Genomic DNA, 20,102 nt, shown 5'->3' with positions numbered 1-20,102 from the left:
TGAACACACCGTTACACAGATACATATGCACAAGCACGAACACACATAAATGCATGTAAACAGGCATGCACACACTCTTCTGCAGTGTGGTTTTTCCCAGGTTACAGGTTACACCCCACCGCTCCCAGTACACCAGTACAGTGGGACTGAAGGCTATCCAGCCTGGAGATATATGAGTGTGTGTTTCAGGACTGGGTGGCGGTTGTGCTCTGGGTGGGGTGCAGTAGCTGAAGTTCGGAATGTTCACCATCAGTCTCAGAGGGGAGATGGATTCTTTGAGACAACACGGGCAGCCCTGAACAGTTTCTTCTTTCAACAAGAGGAGACGAGTCAGCTGTTCACCTGTGGAGTCCCACCGCCTGAAGCATTCCCTGCGGGGATGGTTACAGTAACGTTACAGTAATGTTAGACCGGGTTTGCTTTCGTGTAGCAGGGGAAAGAACTCAGTGTACAGATGTGGCGAGCAATCATGTTGTGGGAAAGAAACACAGAGCTGTTGTTTCAGGGCACCTTGTTAAAAAATGGTTCAGGCCAGGCGGGGGTCTCCGCTGTTCTGACTCGCTTGGCCTTGGCTCACTGCGTCAGCGTTTGGTTGATTGAACCCAAGGACAGCTGAGGAGCTACACTTGCTCCCTTATTGGCTCTGAGCCACCCTAGCAAAGCAGACAGCTCATCAAATCTGGCTTGCGCTCCTTCCATTATTGGATGAAGTTCTGCAGGGTGGGTCAGTGCTGAGGCGTGGTCTACAACGCGGGGGCAAGAGTGGGGGGAGGGGGGATGTTGGCTAGAAGTCAAGATGGGGAGTAGCAGGCGTAGAAGTTGGGCAGTGGTTGGGGCAGATTTTGGGCCAGAATCTGGGCAGGGAGAGGGGCAGCGGGAAGGTGTCTGTTAAAGCTGAGTCCCTGAGGCCAAGGGATGTCTCCTTGACAGTCGCTGTTGCTTCAAAGCGAAAGGTCAGAGGTCAGCGGGTGCAGTTAAACAGCGTGGGTGGAGACAGGTCAGGGCTGGTGACACCAGGTCAGTGCTGAATGGCCATAAAGAGTCAGACAGTCTGCACTGCAGTCACGAGACAGGACTCATTTATTTCATAAGGAGCAGCTGCATGGACTCAGTTTGCAGCTCTCAACACACACAAGAACACAGCCTTTCAGTAGAGCGCGTCAACACATAAACACATATGACAGGACATATAAACCAGGGCTTGTGTCATTCCACATACCAGCTGCAGAGTGATTTTAATCGAAAATGGGGCCTCCCTCTAATGCCATTAAAGTTAATTCAATAATAGCTGTCACCCAGGCTGGAAGCAGCGAGTTTGTTTGCGAGCTGTGTTTCAGAGACGGTAATTGCATTCCTCTCTGTTTATGTTGGAAATTGCATTTTGGATTTTTTTTTTGTTTTTTGGGCTGCCTGCCTAACCTGCCTGTGAATTTCCCACTTAGCTAATGCATTTCACAGTTCACCAAGCAGACTGTAGATGTACTGTACTCTCAGGCGAAGTGAATGCATTTTCATTGAGTCAGGGACTCAGCGCGTAGTAGGTACTAGAGGTAATCAGTCACTTTTGCCCGTGAGATCTGTGCCGGGAGAAAAACCAGGCACTTAGTGGGTTAAAATAGAGAGAAAGGTTGTTCCTGGAAAGACTGCTGACGTCATGCTATACCTTCTATTGTGTCAGTTGAAATTACAGCACGGGATGAGCAACTCCCTACAGCTGTTGCCATGGAGATAACTAGCTTCGGTGCATTCAAGCAATAAATACAATAAATTGGAGGCCATGTGCCAACAGTATGCCTACGTATGTAAATGGACAACGAATGTTAAACAGATAGATCTGTTTTTTGAACCGTAGATGTCAGAGATGTCAGATGCAGAGTTAGGATATCGTTTGAAAGGGTTAAGTTAAATATCCTGTTATCATTATTGTCAAGACCTTTGCAAGGTTGTAAAAAAAAAAACAAAAAACAGAATAAAAAGTAAAAACAACCTCCTAAAAGCTCCATTTTAATCTGCTGTTCAGGCCAATGTCACGGCTGCTTTTCTTACTCTGTGCCCCCTTTACAGCTGAACCCGCTGGCCCTTATAGACCAAGATCCAAGGACGACTTGGTATTTACTTTGTAAATTACATCTGATAGGGATGTTTCTACTCTTTATTGGGTTCATAATTTTGTCCCCCCCTCACACATCCATAGGATTCAATAAGGATGAGAGCAGCAGGGATCAAGGGAAGCATGTCCATGCCGCCTTAGGCAGATATCTTCAAAAGACCTTGTATAATCCTGAAAGGGGCCTTCCTGGGCGTGTAGGATCCACATGTCTGCCCTGAGGGCCTCCAGCGGTGGTTACAGTAGCTTTTTTTAACAGGCCTTAGCAGTTCAGGTCCTCTCAGGTCTTCTCACCCCTGTTTGTGTTTTGCATTTTGTGTTTCAGTGACTGTGATGTATGGTAGTATGCTTGGCTTCCCTTCTACACTGTCTAGTCGGGTTGCACAAGCTAACTTGTGGTAGGGCTTGAATGGTACTATGCTCACACTCACTGGTCTGGGATTGCGGTTAGCCTGGTCTGACACAGGCTTGGTGCCTGGAAAAAATACAGAGGGGTGCACTTTTATTTTCCGGGGAGGGGGGGGGGGGGGGGGGGGGGGAATATAATATCTTAAAAAAGGTAATAAATACTATTTAGATATTGGGTCATAAGGAGACAATTGGAGGTACGCTGAGTACCCCCATAGTGCAGGCCCTGGTCTGACACTGTTGCTCATTCACTTTGAACGGACACACTCATGTTTTCTTGTGCTGGAAGTCACTCTGGATAGCAGCACCTGCTAAATGGAGGCAATGTAATGTTATGTAACACAATGTCTGCTAGGCCCGCCTTTGTTGCCACCAAAGTCGGTTTGCACCAGCCCGTAATCCAGACGGCAGGGCCGCGGGCGGCTTCCGCGAGGAGTTGACATCGAGCAGACCCCCTGGATTTGGTGGACCGCAGGCCTCGCTGAGTGCCACTAAGTGACACTAAGTGCGCCCCCATCAATACCCCCCCTCCGCGTGCGCTTTCGTCATGCTCCCCGATCGATGTTCTGCCTGGAGCCCTCTCGGCGACGGCCCGCTCCTCGCTGCACGCGCATGAGAAGTCTCTGGGCGTCGCCAAGATAGCACGAACCGGCGGAGGAAGGAGCCACAGGCTGTGCGAGATTCACGAAAAACATCCACGGACACCGTGTCCAGTCCTGCAGTCCTCTAACCTGCAATTTCCTGTGATTTACAGTGATTTTTTTTTTTATAGTTTTTAAAGTTCATAGTTTTTTAAAGTTCACATGTTTTCCTGTACTTAGTGCCAAAAAAAAACTCCTGACAGTGTATTGAAAAGAAGACTTGACATTTTCATAATAAATGGATTAGCACCTATTAGCTACCTGTGGGAGGAAAGCATTATCTACCATGTTCTCTGTACATCCTGCATTATAAGCATTACGAAATCAGAAGTAGAAAGGAGACTTTGGACTGTGCTGTGCATTGGAAGAGCCTACGTTGTGTGGCCCCTCAGTTATCTCACAGTCTGTGTTAATGCGGTATTCATAACCCACTTTGAGTCTACTCTTCCCGTGGCTCCTTGTTCATCGATTCATGTAAAACGCATCACACGATTAAACAGGCTATAGGCCTCTGATAACACATCTACTCTAGTTAGTGCACTTAAGGAGTGAATTCAAACTCTACCTCAGGGGGATAATCCTTGCCTTTCTGAATTCTTCTGTGAAACCGGCATCAAAAACACATTTGAACAGAAATGACAGTTTTTCCTTTTTCGTGTCTGTAACTCATGCTGGAACCAATGAAGGGTGACCATTAGGGGGGTGAGCTGTTTTGAATTCAATGCTTTTTAAGTCCTGGCAAATCAATGCCAAGGAATAGGATGTCTAAGAGAACCTGAAGGTGGTTGAAAGCAATTGCAAACTTTTTGTTAGTTTAAAAGTTTAAATGTGGTTTTGTTTAATTCTAATGATTTATGGGTAGGTCTAAAATGTGTTCCTTCTCCCTGACCACAAAGGATGGCTATTTAGAACAAAATTGACAGGTTCATTGGCTTTACCCCAACAATACTGTATCCACAGCGATCATCCGTCATCATGTTGTAAAAAAAAAAAAAGGAACTGATCTTTTCTATTTGACATCAAAATCAAAACCATTGCAAAGCAAACAAACAAAAGGTTCTGAAACAAAACTGTATAGATTTTCTCAAAAAAAAAAAAAGTTATTCAGAAATGGAAACCGAGAAAACAAAGTTGAGATGATTGCTGATCAGAGTAGATGCACATGTACTGAAGAGCCACGGTGGTGGCTCATGATTCAGAAACAGTAGGGGCAGAAGAATCACATTTAAAAAGATAACTTTTCTGAACATGGGTTTGGCTGCTTATCGTGATCAGCAGGGTTTGCCAACTCACATTCTGAGATGGTCAGGAAAGAGCCTGCTTCTTTGTTTTTTTTGGATGGCGATGGGGGGGGGGGGGGGGGGGGGGGGGGGGGTTGGAGGGGGGTTCTAAATGTCAGAGCTCTGTCACTTCAATGAAGCAGAGTAATCAGGAATTAACTGAATTGCACACCATTATCCAGGTAACCTTGCAGGTCAGGCTGGCAGGAATTTGAGTACAGCTCATGACATTTAGCCTGCAAAACCTCTGTTACCTTGCTTAACTCTTTCAAGTACAGATGCTGTGACATTTGATTGGTGTAGAAATCCACAGGGAAACAAGCCAAAAGGGTCACATTTCTAAAACTATTTATTCACACCACATATAAATACTGGTATTAATGCATTTGTGTTTCTAAAAATAATTCTATTTCAGCTTCAGTTAAAACGGCATATGTAAGCAGAGGCTAGCTATTTTAAAAAAATATTAAAGACTGGAGATAAATATAACTCTGTCCTCATTATTTAATTATTCAATTACGTATTTTAATTATTTATTATTTAATTATTTCCCAGCTCTTCTCAGTGATATACATTGGTATGAATAGGTGGCATTCGGATGTATTTTATTTAGTGCAAAAGGCTGCTTTGAAGGGGTTAACCCAAGTGAATCACCCCTTTGCATAAAAGGACAGTCTTGCTCATTCATGATAACATGACATCTCAATACAACATACACTAAACAGTCACATGCTCTTTGCTTGTTCTTTTATTAACACTCTGATGAAAAGGAAGTTGATCTTTATAGTTTTTATCATATGATATCATATCATTATGTACACACACACACGCACAAACACACTCATATGTACACACTCATATATATGAGTGTATACATACATACAGATAAAAAAGAAGACCTACATGGCCTCCTGTGTTGTGCTGTCACCCTAAGGACTGAAGGTGCTGTTTACCCCAATGCAGTGCTAATGAAGCAGCCACCTCTGCGGTGGAGATGTGCGCATCTGAGACTCCCCTTGCAACTGCATTACTCCCACAGACACTGGCTTTCTGCTCCCGAGGTTACTACAGAGAAGGGTGACGGTCTCAGTGGGTTGGGAGGATACATGAGTGTATAGTCAGCATCAGGGCATTTTCTTGCTCTCAATCCACCAATACAGTGGTTAAAAAGCTGAGAGAAGTCCTGGAGGAGAAGCACAAATTGAGTCCCGTGATAAAGACGTGACTGTTAATGTTCTCTTTTGCAGCACTCTCTCTCTCTCTCTCTCTTTCTCTCTCTCTTTCTGTGTATATATATACATACAGTGCTGTGCAAAAGTTTTAGTGCAAAATGAATAGTTTTTAATGTATGCATTAACAACATACAAAGTGCACAAAACAGAAAAATCAATAGTTAAATCAATATTTGGTATGACCAACCTTGGCTTTCAAAACATCACTGATTTGCTTAGGTATACTTGTGCACAGTTTTGTAAGGTACTCGGCAGGTAGGTTTTTCCAAGCGTCTTGGAGAACCTGCCACAGTTCTTCTATGGATTTTAGCTATTTCAATTCTTTCTGTCTCTTCATGTAATCCTAGACTGACTCGATGATGTTGAGATCAGGACTTTGTGGGGGCCACACCATCTGTTGCAGGACTCCTTGGTCCTCTTTTTGGTGAAGATAGTTTTTTATCACTCTGGCTGTATGTTTGGGGTCATTGTCATGCTGCAGAATGAATTTAGGACCAATCAGTTGCCTCCCTGATGGTATTGCATGATGGACAAGAATCTGCTTGTATTTCTCAGCATTGAGTAGGCCACTAATTCTGACCAAATCCCCAACTCCCATTTGCAGCAATGCAGCCCCAAACCTGCAAGGAACCTCCACGATGCTTTACTGTTGCCTGCAGACACTCATCCATGTAGCGTTCTCCAGCCCTTCGACGAACAAACTGCCTTCTTCTAGAGCCAAATATTTCAAATTTGGATTCATCGGTCCAGAGCACCTGCTGCCATTGTGCTGCATCCCAGGTCTTGTGTTTTTCGTGCATAGAGGAGTTGTTTGGCTTTGTTTCCACATCTGAGGAATGGCTTTTTGGCTGCAAGTCTTCCCTTGAGACCACTTCTGACCAGACTTCTCCGGACTGTAGATGGGTGTACCAGGGTCCCTGTGGTTGCTGCCAGCTCTGAGCTGATGGCACTGCTTGACAGCTTCTGATTGCGGAGGGACGTCAACTTGATGTGTCTTTCATCTGCTGAACTGTTCCTTGTCCGACCACTGCATTTCTGGTCCTCAACCTTGCCCGTTTCTTTGTGCTTCTTCAGAAGAGCTTGGATAGCACATCTGCAAACACCTGTCTGCCTCGAAATTTCTGCCTGTGATAGACCTTGCTGATGCAGGATGACCGCCTTGTGTTGTGTCTCTATGCTCACCCTTGTCATGGTGTGAGATTAGCAATCTGTTCTGCAACCTCACCTTTTCAGAATGGCTGATCCTCACCCAGTTTTATTCCCTCTACACAGGTGTTTCTGTTTCAGTTAATTGTGGTTAAACCTGCTTATGTTTCTAATGATTACCACCTGTTTTGTTTAGTTGTTTGGTATAGTTGTTTTATCATGCATTGGAGTATATGCCTACAAAAAAGGTTTGAAGGGCATAGCAGTCACCTCACCCGGCCTCGAACCCAGGTCTTCCGGGTACCAAGCATGCGACTTTGAACGCAACACCAAAGAGCCTGACTCTTTGGTATGCCAGCCAGAGTGCATACTTAACCGTAGTGACGGCACTCTGTCACACTGCCCTCCCCTTCGGGAAGCACGCCCATGCGCTTCAAGCACCAAGGCGTCCCTCATGCATTCTCTTGCCATACTTCTCTCATCCCAGAGTGCCCCACTCACCAGTGCTTCACCCATCTCTGGGGTCCCTCACACCGTGCTTCACCCATCTCTGGGGTCCCTCACACACTGGGGTCAACCAAACCTGGGGGTCCCTCATACAGCTCACACACTGGGCATGCCCCGAAGGCCTCGCGGCAAGCCATCCCACTTCTGACACCTGGCTCTTTGGCATCTGACAGCCTGGCTCTTTGGCGTCATGGTCAAAGTCGCATGTTTGGTACCCTGTAGACCAGGGTTTGAGGCTGGGTGGGGCGACTGCTCTCGCCCTTAGCTACAGAGGGTCTGGAAGTTTTTGTGTTAGTTTGCCACTTTCTTTATTTAGTCTTAGTGGCACATTTCACTATTTTTAAAAGAAATGTTTGGAAATCTAAAATATGATATTTGTTATTGACACACTAATGGAGAAGATAGAAAAGAACTGTTTTAAGACAAATGTTTTGTGAAAAATATTATTTTTCACATATATACATTTAACACATATATCTCTTCTTCTTCCCTTTAATTATGTTACTGGTGGTTGGCTCTTTCCCTTACTGGGTTGCAGTTTTTTTTTTCCAAATTTCAAATTTGGAGGAAGACACTGAAATTAGCACAGCCAAAAATGGCCAAACTTGCTTTTTATTTTCAGGTCTACAACATGCTGGTGCCTCCTACGCACAAGACACATGGGCTCAGAACATTCCTATAAAGTGTACTGAGTCTTGGAGAGATGCCCAGTGTCATTTACACTGAAACTGCAGCTGTGAAGAAACTTAGTAAGTAGTAAGACATGTCCTGGACCACAAACAACATCATGACCCACATCTTTATCTGCACACCCAACATTGTGCTCCACTCCCCAAAACCCCTTCAGTACATCCAAAAATATACACTACCCTTCTGAGCTCCTAACTTGTCCTCTTGGGGGGGGGGTTCATGAGATGTCTTCCTTTAGCTAGCTGCCTGACAAAATCTTTCCCTGACTGCTAGTCAGCTGCTGAGACCAACTGAATTCCAAGGACTTATGAGGCCCATCTTTTCTCTCAGTGACACTCTGGATGTCTACCCCAGCATTGTGACTTCAAGATGATGTCACAGTAACAGTCGAGGGCTTGAACAAGTGAGAAGATGTCACAGTCAGAATGCGGAGCTGAGAGGAGCAAAGCTGAGATCGTCAATGAGGGGCATGGTGCCTCATGGCCCCTCACATGTGTTACATTCTGCCTGCTCACTTACCACTCACAAACCTCTACCAGGAAGAGAGTGGAAGAAGAGATAAAAAATACCTTTCACTGAATACAGTTTGAATACAGATGTTTTGGGCACCTGTGAGACTACATCTATTATAACATCTATACTATATCTATAGCAAAGTTTTAGTGGAAAGCCTGCAAGAAATCACCCAAGGCCTCCAAAGAACCTGTAAAGGATTGCAGCTATTTTCAATTACAGGGTCATTACTGATTTACTGACATCATGCACAGAGGACACAGAGGGAGATTGTCAGGCAGCACAGGCTAGGACTCAGTCGCAGACCCAAAAGCGCGAGGGTTTCCGGGCAGAATAGTGAAAACACACGGCAGAATCAAAAAACCAGTACACAAGCAGGGTCAAAACCAGAGAGGCAGTCCAAGGGAAAAATCCAGAAATGGGAAAGTCAGAACGGGCAGGGTCGGAAAACGGGAGGGCACGATCGGGCGAACAAAGCAAAGCGGCAGGCAAAAAACGGAATCAAAAACAGGCAGGTCGAATATCGGAAAAACAGCGAACAATGATAACGGCGGGGACGAAACAGGTAGAAACTACTGCTACGAACTAGCAACGACTGCACAACAAGCAGGGCATATAAAGGGACAGTCCGACGAGGGGATGAGATGCAGGTGCGCAGGTAATCAGGCGGAGACAGGGCGGAGAGCAGGGCAGGGCAGAAACACAAGGGAAAAAAAACAAAAGCACAGGGGCTAGGGGGCAGGAGCACTGACAGTACCCCCCCCCCTACGAATGCCACCAGGCGTAACAGTGGGTGAACCAGGGTGCCGGCGGTGGAAGTCCCGGATGAGGGCAGGGTCCAGGATGTCTCTGGCGGGGACCCAACATCTCTCTTCGGGGCCGTATCCCTCCCAGTGTACCAGGTATTGGAATCCACGTCCCCGGCGCCGAACCTTAAGCAGACGGCGCACGGTGTACGCCTCCGCTCCGTCGATCAGGCGAGGTGGCGGGGGAGCCCGGGGAGCAGGGCAGAGAGGACTGCGGACGACGGGCTTGATCTTGGAGATGTGGAACGTGGGATGGATGCGACGGAGGGAGAGCGGGAGCCTGAGCCGGACCGCTGCAGGACCAATAACCTTGGCGATAGGGAAGGGACCGATAAAACGAGGAGCCAGCTTATGGGAGTCCACCTTCAAGGGAAGGTCCCGTGTGGAGAGCCACACTCGTTGGCCCTGGCGATAGCGAGGGGCTTTGGAGCGGTGACGATCAGCAAACTGCTTAATCCGGGCTGTGGAACGGAGCAGCGCGAGCCGAGCACATCTGCAGGTACGGCCGAGGGGACGCCGACCTCCTCCTCCTGGGCCGGGAACAGGGGCGGCTGGTAGCCAACACAGCACTGAAAGGGGGACAGACCCGTGGATGCAGAGGGTAGGGAGTTGATGGCATACTCCACCCAAGAAAGGTGTTGGCTCCACGCCATGGGCTCCTGGGATGTCAGACATCGCAGCACCGTCTCCAGTTGTTGATTTGCCCGCTCGGTTTGGCCGTTGGACTGGGGGTGGAAGCCGGATGACAGGCTGACAGTGGCCCCAGGTAGCCTGCAAAACGCCCTCCAAAAATGAGAAGTAAACTGGGGACCCCGGTCAGACACGACGTCGGTGGGCAGACCATGTAAACAGAACACATGGTTCACCATTAGCTGGGCCGTCTCCTTGGCGGAGGGCAGTTTAGGCAGCGGAATAAGGTGAACAGCTTTGGAAAAACGGTCTACGACAGTGAGGATGGTGGTGTTACCGTCAGACAGGGGCAGACCGGTAACGAAGTCGAGGGCGATGTGAGACCAGGGTCGTCTGGGCACAGGCAGGGGTTGCAGCAGGCCGGTGGGTGGTCGGGTGGTAGTTTTATTCTGGGCACAGACCGAACAGGCAGCTACGAAGCCCCGGATGTCTTTAGCCATGGTGGGCCACCAGAATCGTTGACCGATGAATGCCGTGGTGCGACAAGCACCGGGATGGCAGGCGAGTCTCGAGGAGTGCCCCCACTGCAGGACCTGAGAACGAACAGACTGGGGAACAAAAAGACGGTTAGGGGGACAGGAGCTAGGACCCGGTTCGGTCCGGAGAGCGGTGCGCACGGTGGTCTCGATGTCCCAATGCGCCGCCCCGACGATACATCGGACGGGCAGGATGGTGCTGGGCTCCTGGGTCTCATCTGCAGGGGCGAACTGACGGGAAAGAGTCTGGCTTACGGTTCTTGGTTCCCGGGCGGTAAGACAGGGTGAAGTGGAATCGGGAGAAAAACAGGGACCAGCGGGCTTGTCGAGGGTTAAGGCGCTTAGCCGACCTGATGTATTCTAGATTCTTGTGATCCGTCCACACCAGGAACGGCAGACTTGCCCCCTCCAGCCAGTGCCTCCACTCCTCCAGCGCCAGCTTGATGGCCAACAACTCCCCGTCGCCGATGTCGTAGTTACGCTCCGTGGGCGAAAGGCGGTGGGAGAAGTAGGCGCAGGGGTGGAGCTTGTTGTCAGCCAATGAGTGTTGCGACAAGACAGCTCCCACTCCCACATCCGAAGCGTCCACCTCCATCACAAACTGCCGGGCAGGGTCTGGCTGAGTCAGAATGGGCGCCGAGGTAAAACGGGACTTCAGATTGCGGAACGCCCCTTCAGCTTCCGGGGACCAGGTGAACGCCCTGTTGACCGAAGTTAGAGCCGTGAGGGGAGCTGCCACCGTGCTGTAGTCGCGAATAAAACGTCGATAAAAGTTCGCGAATCCCAGAAAACGTTGCAGCTCCCGACGGGAGGCGGGACATGGCCATTCTTCCACTGCCTGGACCTTCTGCCGGTCCATCTGCATGCTCCCTGCCGTGACGATGAAACCCAGGAAGGAGATAGTGCTACGATGGAATTCGCACTTCTCCGCCTTGACGTACAGGTGGTTCTCCAGCAGGCGCTGGAGAACACGACGGACATGCTGGACATGTTCTGACAAGGAACGGGAAAAAACGAGGATGTCGTCCAGGTAAACGAACACGAACCTATTAAGCATGTCGCGAAGGACGTCGTTAACCAGGGACTGGAACACGGCAGGGGCATTAGTTAAACCGAATGGCATGACGAGATATTCGTAGTGCCCGGATGGAGTGTTGAAGGCCGTCTTCCACTCATCCCCCTCTCGGATCCTAACCAGATGGTAGGTGCTGCGAAGATCCAGTTTCGTGAAAATGGTGGCCCCCTGCAACGATTCAAAGGCAGAAGTCAGAAGCGGCAGGGGATAGCGGTTCCTCTCCGTGATGGCGTTGAGGCCCCGCTAATCAATGCAGGGACGGAGGGAGCCGTCTTTCTTGCCCACAAAGAAAAACCTGGCCCCGGCGGGTGAGGAGGACGGACGAATAATGCCGGCGGTGAGGGATTCCTGGATGTATTTGTTCATTGCCTCTGTCTCCGGTGCAGACAGGGAATACAGGCGGCCCCTAGGAGGTGACGAACCGGGCAGGAGGTTAATGGCGCAGACGTAAGGACGACAGCGAGGTAGCGCGGGACTTGCTGAAGACCGGTTTGAGATCCATGTATTCTGGCGGCACAGCCGACAGGTCCGGGAACTCCTCAGGGGCTGGGGCAACCGGCGATACAGGGACCAGAGCGTCGCGAAGGCAGTTGGAGTGACAGAATCGACTCCAGCCCAGGATCTTGCTTCCCTCCCAGTCGATGTGGGGGTTGTGCTGGGCCAGCCATGGGTAACCCAGAACCACGGGAGCTTGAGGGGTGTCAATGATGTGCAGCACGATCGCCTCGCGGTAGTTGCCGGAAATGAGGAAATTCACCGGGGGAGTGGCGTGGGTAATGCGAATCAGCGGGGCTCCGGTGATGGCGTGGGCCTCCAGAGGTGAATGCAGCGGGATGCGGGGGAGACGCAGGCGGGCCACCAGGTCGGCGTCAATGAAGCTCCCGTCGGCCCCTGAATCGATCAAGACAGAGACCGCATGAGGCTGATCCCCGACGAGCAGGGAGGCAGAGAACAGGGGGGGTTTCAGGGGAATGGCAGATAGGGGTAACGCTCACCTGTAATCCCCTCGCTACGGGTGAGCGCCGGCTTTTACTGCACAGGTCGCCACAAAGTGACCAGTCTGCCCGCAGTACAGGCACGACCTGGTGCTGAGTCTCCTCTGACGTTCGGCGGGGGACAGGCGAGTGCGGTCAACCTGCATCGGCTCCGGGGAGGCAGGAAGTGGAGGCGTGGGGCTCGGTGCTGCGGGCGCTAACGGAAGGGCTCGAGAGGGACCAGGCAGTCCACCGGCAGCTCTCTCTTTACGTCACTGCGTCAGGCGCTGGTCCACACGGACGGCCAGTTCCACCAAAGCGTCGAAGCTGGGGGGTAGCTCCCGGGTGGCCAGCTCATCCTTGATGGGTTCTGCAAGACCATGGAGGAAGGTGTCGTACTGTGCCTCGGTGTTCCAACCGCTGGTGGCAGCCAGGGTGCGGAAATTGATGGCGTAATCCGACACCGACCGGCGCCCCTGGCGGATCAGCAGCATCTCCCTGGTGGCCTCGCGCCCGTGCCTGGAGCGGTCGAACACCTTCTTCATCTCCTCGGCAAAGGCGGCGTAGACGTGGCAGAAGGGGGCATCGGCGTCCCAGACCGCAGTGCCCCACTCCCTGGCTTGGCCTGTCAACAAGGTGATGACGTACGCGATCTTTGCTCGGTCTGTAGGGAACGTGGAGGGCTGGAACTCGAAGATCAAGGAGCACTGGGACAGAAATGATCGGCAGGTTCCCGGATCCCCTGCGTACGACTCCGGAGGTGGCAATCGGGGCTCCCGGCTCGGAGGCGCGGGCAGGACAGGCGGGGAGGCTGCTGCGGACGGAGGGGAAGAGGAGCGGCTGTCCAGGTTGAGCTGCAGCTGCTGCAGCTGTGCAGTGACACCAGCTAGACTGGTCGCGAAGCTCTCCAGGGATCGGCCGATGGCGTCCAGCTGATTCTGATGCCCCCCCAACAACGCACCTTGCAGCTCCAGCGCAGCCTTCAGGTGAGGTAGGTCTGCTGGGTCCATGATGGCTAGTTCGTAATGTCAGGCAGCACAGGCTAGGACTCAGTCGCAGAACCAAAAGCGCGAGGGTTTCCGGGCAGAATAGTGAAAACACACGGCAGAATCGAAAAACCAGTACACAAGCAGGGTCAAAACCAGAGAGGCAGTCCAAGGGAAAAATCCAGAAACGGGAAAGTCAGAACGGGCAGGGTCGGAAAACGGGAGGGCACGATCGGGCGAACAAAGCAAAGCGGCAGGCAAAAAACGGAATCAAAAACAGGCAGGTCGAATATTGGAAAAACAGCGAACAATGATAACGGCGGGGACGAAACAGGTAGAAACTACTGCTACGAACTAGCAACGACTGCACAGCAAGCAGGGCATATAAAGGGACAGTCCGACGAGGGGATGAGATGCAGGTGCGCAGGTAATCAGGCGGAGACAGGGCGGAGAGCAGGGCAGGGCAGAAACACAAGGGAAAAAAAACAAAAGCACAGGGGCTAGGGGGCGGGAGCACTGACAGAGATTATTTTATCCACCAATGATGGACAAAACGGAGGAGCTCAAAGTATTGGTTGTCGTCATGACTTCCTGCTTATGTTTTCACATGTCTTGATGTGAAGCTTGTCTGATTTTTGTTGCATGTACAAATTCTCCTGCTTTTACTTGACTTCCAAAGAGCAACTGTGTCTCCATGACGATATCACAACTATGACATTTACCCGGCTGATGGACCAGGTAAGTGTAGCCAGCACATCACACCTTTATGAAACTGAACCAGACTGGGTATGTGATCCATAAAGCTCATTTTTCAAGCTTACATTGATACTAATTACTTTTAATGGGTTGCATGCTTTTGTTGGTGTGGCTTTATGTGCTTACACGAGCCTCTCCGGATAATCCGGAAAAAGGGTGACACGGAAAGTAGAGAGTCGACGATCCCGGGGCCAGCCTGACTCAGCTTATCAGATGGATGCCTTATGAAACAGGTACCACATAAGCTGCGATGTAGAAGGGCGATTAATCAGTAAATACTGCGTTGTGAGTACTGCTCTCTCCTTAATGAGCCACATGGTGTGAGGGCACGGGGAAGGGCAGAACACAGTGACCGGCGATGTTACAGGTACAAATGATGGACACACCTGCTGGTCTGATGCCCGAGCTCTGGCAGGATAGATGCCCCACTACAGGAGAGCATGGGTGCCAAGACGTTTACACATCAGAGACCGCGGCTGGAAACGTATTTTGTCAAGGCCCCCAATTCACATGTATTGCTCTTTTAAATTTACATCGCATTTACATTATTGTTATTTAGCAGACAGAGCTCCTTATCCAGAGCTCCTTTCCAACATCAATTAAAGGTTTTTTTTTTTTTGTTTTACAATGTTACCCGTTTATACGGCTGGACATTTTACTGAGGCAATTGTGGGTTAAGTACCTTGCTCAAGGGTATAGCAGCAGTGCCCCTGCGGGGAACCAGCAACCTTGTGGTTACAAGCCCTGCTCCTTACCCACTATGCTACACTGCTACTCTACAATTAAACCTTTTTTTTAGAGAAATGGTATCATCATATTAAATATCATAAGTTTATTAGAAAATTATGCAGTTGCTATGGCAGCGGTTGTTGTCATATTATCCGTTCAGTGCAGAAGGATATTAACTGAGGAGTTTTGAGTAGGGTGCAGCAGGTACGCAATGGTAGAGCAGTAGTGTAGCAGCGCAGCAGTTGCAGGTGAGGGGAACTGAACCTGCAGCCTTCTGGTTTCTGGTCTCCCTGTTTGTGTACCATTCTGCAACACTGTGAGCTTGTGCTCGGAGTGCCAGAGGATGGAACCAAAACCTGGCATATGAGTCACGCATGCTTTAGCGCTCGGAATGCCTGCACCCTCTCTGGTCGGCTGACGCACTTCTACGATGACGCACTCACCGCAGGACACTCGATTTCACAGCAGCTTCTCGCGGAAAAAAGACCCCCACACCAGCAGACCAGCTTTCTCCTGTGACGAAATGCGGTTTGGCCGCAGGGCGACAAGGCGGCCGATTCCCCCTCCTGTGAGATCGGCTGACATTTATTCTCAGGGCAGTGTGAAAAGACGAGTGAAGTCAGTTCAGAGATAATACTAACCCCTACTGGGATACTCCTCTCTAATTAACTTGTACCAAACACACCTGTGGGGATGTTCCAGGTTTTGATTTATGAAGACATTTTCCAGCATAGCAACACATTCACCGGAGAAGACAGTGTACCCTCAGCTTCAAAAGCACTTCTTAGCACAGACGTCTTTCATGATCAAACTTTTATATTTCTTTGTATTTTTTTAGCATCCACTTTAAATCAATACACCAATCCAATTATATTGAAAACTCCATCCTGACCTGAGACAAAGTGTGATGACAGAGTGGTATAATCCACACACATTATAAAAAGATCTGTTCAGCTTATCCCACACACTGGCACGGCATCGCCAGGGTATTGCTTTAGTTATACAGTCTACCACAGTGCACACCTTGTAGCTGTACACAGCTCAGTACCACAATGCTGAAGATGGCGAATTTTTTAATGCTGCACATGAGTCATAGTTTAAATATCTGAAATATGAGTGATCACTGATATTATTAACGTTCGGGGAAAATACCCACCAACGTTTGCTTTACTGATATCAGTCCAGCAGTCTCTGGTCTGTGACAGTGTCATGACGCAGTAGCGGGTCGTGGAACGTGGCAGCCGGCACGGATAGGCAGTGGTCATGTGTCCTGGTGTTTCCCGTGTCCCGACGCTGGAGGTGAGTCACCTCCTCCTGGGCTGTGTGCAGATGGATTCCTCAACTCCCCCCTCCCCCCCACCCCCGCCCCCACCACCCCCCATCCTCCATCACAGCCTGGAGTGTGTTAGGAATTCCTAATCCTAAAATTAGGATTTCCTCAGTGACAGAGTAACTCACTGGACCGCACTGCCGTTGGTGAAACCCTTTATTTATTTATTTATTTATTTGTCTTACATCTATACTGTTTGTCTGTAGTGCATTGGAGTGTGAAATCATTCAGATCCCCTTCTTGTGCCATGAGGGTTTGGAAACTTGCAGACGTACGACGCATGAAATACTTAAAGTGATACATTGTGTGTGTCCTTATATTTCATTGTGTAAAGATGTACACAAAAAGTTTACGTTTGCACTTATGGGAGTCATTAAATTGAAATAAACGCAGGGAACTTGTGAGCCTCACGCAATGCATCGCAGCATCAACAACAACGGCCACCTCTCTCTCATCATCCCTCAGGGTTTTTGGGGTTTGCACACCCTCAGATGGTGCTGGTCAGCTAGTGTATTTGCATGAGGGTTTATTTAAAGGTCAAGCTAGTGGAGTGGCACGTTGTTTAAGGAGTCAGGGCCGATTCGCAGGCGGGGCACTGCTGCAGTATCCTCGAGCAAGGTGCTGAACCTGATGTTTTTTTTTTTTTTTTTGATCATGAATCCAGCTGCATGATGTGTTAAAAAGTAAGATGTGCATTGGATTGCCCTAGATAAGGACATCTGCTTTGTAAACACCATAGGGAATGTAATGTAATGCAATGGAGCTGATGACTTTGTCTAGCAAAGTCAATTGCTGCTCATTGTTGTTTTTGTAACCCTTTTTAAGTCCATTTCCTTCAACAGGAGTGGAGTTATTAAGTTATTATACTTACACAGCTTTTCGTGTAAATTTTAGTGGCTACCAGGGAGAGCTGTATCTGTGAGTCTGCAAACATTTTTAATCCTTGTTAAAAATCTGTAAAACAATACTGTCAAGTAAAAGTTTACAGCCTCCATTAACAGTTTAGCCTGCATTGTGAGGTCCTGTATTTTATTGCTTCTCTACTCACAGAGGACAGGGCTCTTAGGTGCAGTAGTGTCACTAGCGAGAGCATTGTTTGGACTTTAAGTGAACTCTGACCCTGGACCCAAACCAGGCCTGCCACACCCACATTCTGGTGGCCATCTGTATACTTCTTTTTGCTCCAAACTCTGTTCTCAATTATTTGATCAGCCCAGCCATTACTCACTCCTTTTCCTTTAACATTTTTAAACGATACATCACATCAAAACATTATACGTGCCATACTCAAGAGTTATTATTGTAACATAGCTTACAGTCTGTGGAAATGCACATGCATATGTTTGCATGACAATGTAAGTAGCTCCAATCATGCCAATGGAATTGTTCTGGAACAAACACAGACACAGCCTTCCACAAACTGGATGAGTTTTTGGCCTAAAGCAACTTGAGGCCTGCCGCTATAGCGCTGTCTGGTCTCTGCACAAACTCAGCGCTGTCATCACAGATATTCTATTATGACATTCAGCCCCAGCATTCCTTCCTTGTTCCATCTAATAGGATCCACAGATTTTCTATATTTGGACCAGATAGTCAGCTCAGCATGTCTCAGATATGTCTCTGAGTGTATCTCAGCTGCAAGTGTTCTGATTTTCTGGCTGGAGTGTGACAGAACTTCCACAGTCAGTATAGGAATATAGGCAGCACCAGAATTTCCTGTTGCCAACTGGAACCTCCCATACGAAGTACAGAAGGAAAGCAGGAGCTCAATATCTGGTCATGATAGAATATCTGTGCTCATGCTGTCTTCATTCCTGTACTGACCACCGGTGTTTTTTTTTTTTAAGACCATGCCTTTTCAGGAATCTGAGCCAGCAAATCAGAATCTCCAAGGCAGAGACAGAATTTTTAATGTTATGTGCAACAAGCTGACTATCTTGTCCATATATAAAAGGCATGCTCCTTGACAGTGACCTTTTGACCTGGAAATGAAAGGTACATAAGGTGGGTGGGGCAGATGGGGGGGTTTGGAGGGTCAACATGGACTGCAACCTGATTGCTGCCTTATACTCATACCTCCACTGGTGAGCACAGACATTATTACCCTGACATACTGCATACCCAGAAGGCAAATTCATTCCTTTACCCCCATGTGATTTGTGGTCTTCCTCACGACCCTTCAAAGACAAATACCACTTCTGTTTTAAAGTTTCAGTGTTTGTGAGTACTTGCACCTCTTGTACTTTCTGTTTGCATTTCTGAAACATTTTCAGCATTTTATATTATTTGAGCAGGCCCACTTACCTACCCATTGTTGATTACTTGCAGGGCTCAGCAACCTGTTTGTACCTGGGTATGTGTATCTAAGTGGAGTATCAACTTTTTCTTTCTGAAAAAAGGCAGCAGGAGCGTAAAATGAAATGAATGTAAATCGCTTAATTGCACCAAGGGTCATGGATGTGCCAGTTTGAGTGCTTGTGGTACACAATCGCAATCATTCAGGGCCAGGGGGAACGAAAAGTGAAGAAGTCGGCACAAGCAACGCTCTGGAACGCTCTTTCCTTTAAACGATCACCAATCAGGTGCTGCTCTCACTTTTGCCCGTGAATGTTAGGTATGTGGCTCACAAGGTGTTTGGAGAGTGCAGTTTCAAAGATGATCATCGAGGCATTTATCCATTCACAGAAATACAGTGTGCCCACACTCATGATAAAGAGTAGCTCAATACAGGCATTCAAAGACAGTCATAGCCCAATGCAGGACTGGCAGGGTCAACTACATTTAGACTTTAGAGTATATGTTAAATTAAATATTGTGTCTTATTGTTGTCAATACATCAATACCACACTTGACAACATTAAAATCAAAACAATTCAAGATAACCTTAAATACTTAAATTTAAGCACTTCAGTTCAAGTTGGCAGGCTGTTTTTGTCTATTGAGTTTGTTCTTTGAGTTTGTTCTACTTGTTTTTACTTCTTTTCTATCATTCCACTGAGGACATATTTCAGGGGTGGTTTAAGCCAACTAACCTCAATGAGTACAGATGGATAAAGTGCTCCTGTGCTAGAAGTTTATCTTACAATTTTCCTGACTTCCAGAATAAGAGCTTGAGGACTTAGAAAACTAGCAGAATTATAAAACCATTGTATGTTCAACTAAATGTTTCCGATTCATCAGGCAATTGGGGAAGCTCTAAAATAAATGTGAACACTCATCCTCTTTAGCTCATATAATTGAACTCTGCTCTCATCTATGCAGTCCCTGACAGTAATTTTGAATAACCTGCACTTATTGTCCTAATTGCTGTCCTTTGGACGCATGTTTAGGCAGAGGGTAAAAGCCTCAAAGAACAGCACAGAACTGAAATACCGGCCAAAAACAATGTCAGTGCGCTGGGGGTCTGGGGGTAATCTGCAGCAATCTAACATCATGTTCCTCTGAGGGAAATAGCTCTCTCAAATGAAAGAACGCTAAGCTGTTTTGAAATTCCACAGTGGTGACACAGCAGATGCAGAGAATGTCAGTCATTTTTATGTTCCTTTGTGGTCAGAGGGATGCAGAAAGGAGGGACATGGCCGGGAGAATGTTTTACAGATCAGATCTGAGAGCATAAAAAATGACACGCTATAAATTGTCAAAATATGGGAAAAAAAAACCCCCCGAACTTTTCATGTCCGTGCCTAGTCTATAAATACACAATTTCACATCATTGAGAGCAGATTTAATCCATGATTTTTGGCATTCTCCTCCTCA

The sequence above is a fragment of the Megalops cyprinoides genome, chromosome 8 (assembly GCF_013368585.1).
Source record: "Megalops cyprinoides isolate fMegCyp1 chromosome 8, fMegCyp1.pri, whole genome shotgun sequence".
In the NCBI taxonomy this organism is placed as follows: domain Eukaryota; kingdom Metazoa; phylum Chordata; class Actinopteri; order Elopiformes; family Megalopidae; genus Megalops; species Megalops cyprinoides.
Note: the sequence above shows the minus strand (reverse complement) of the source record.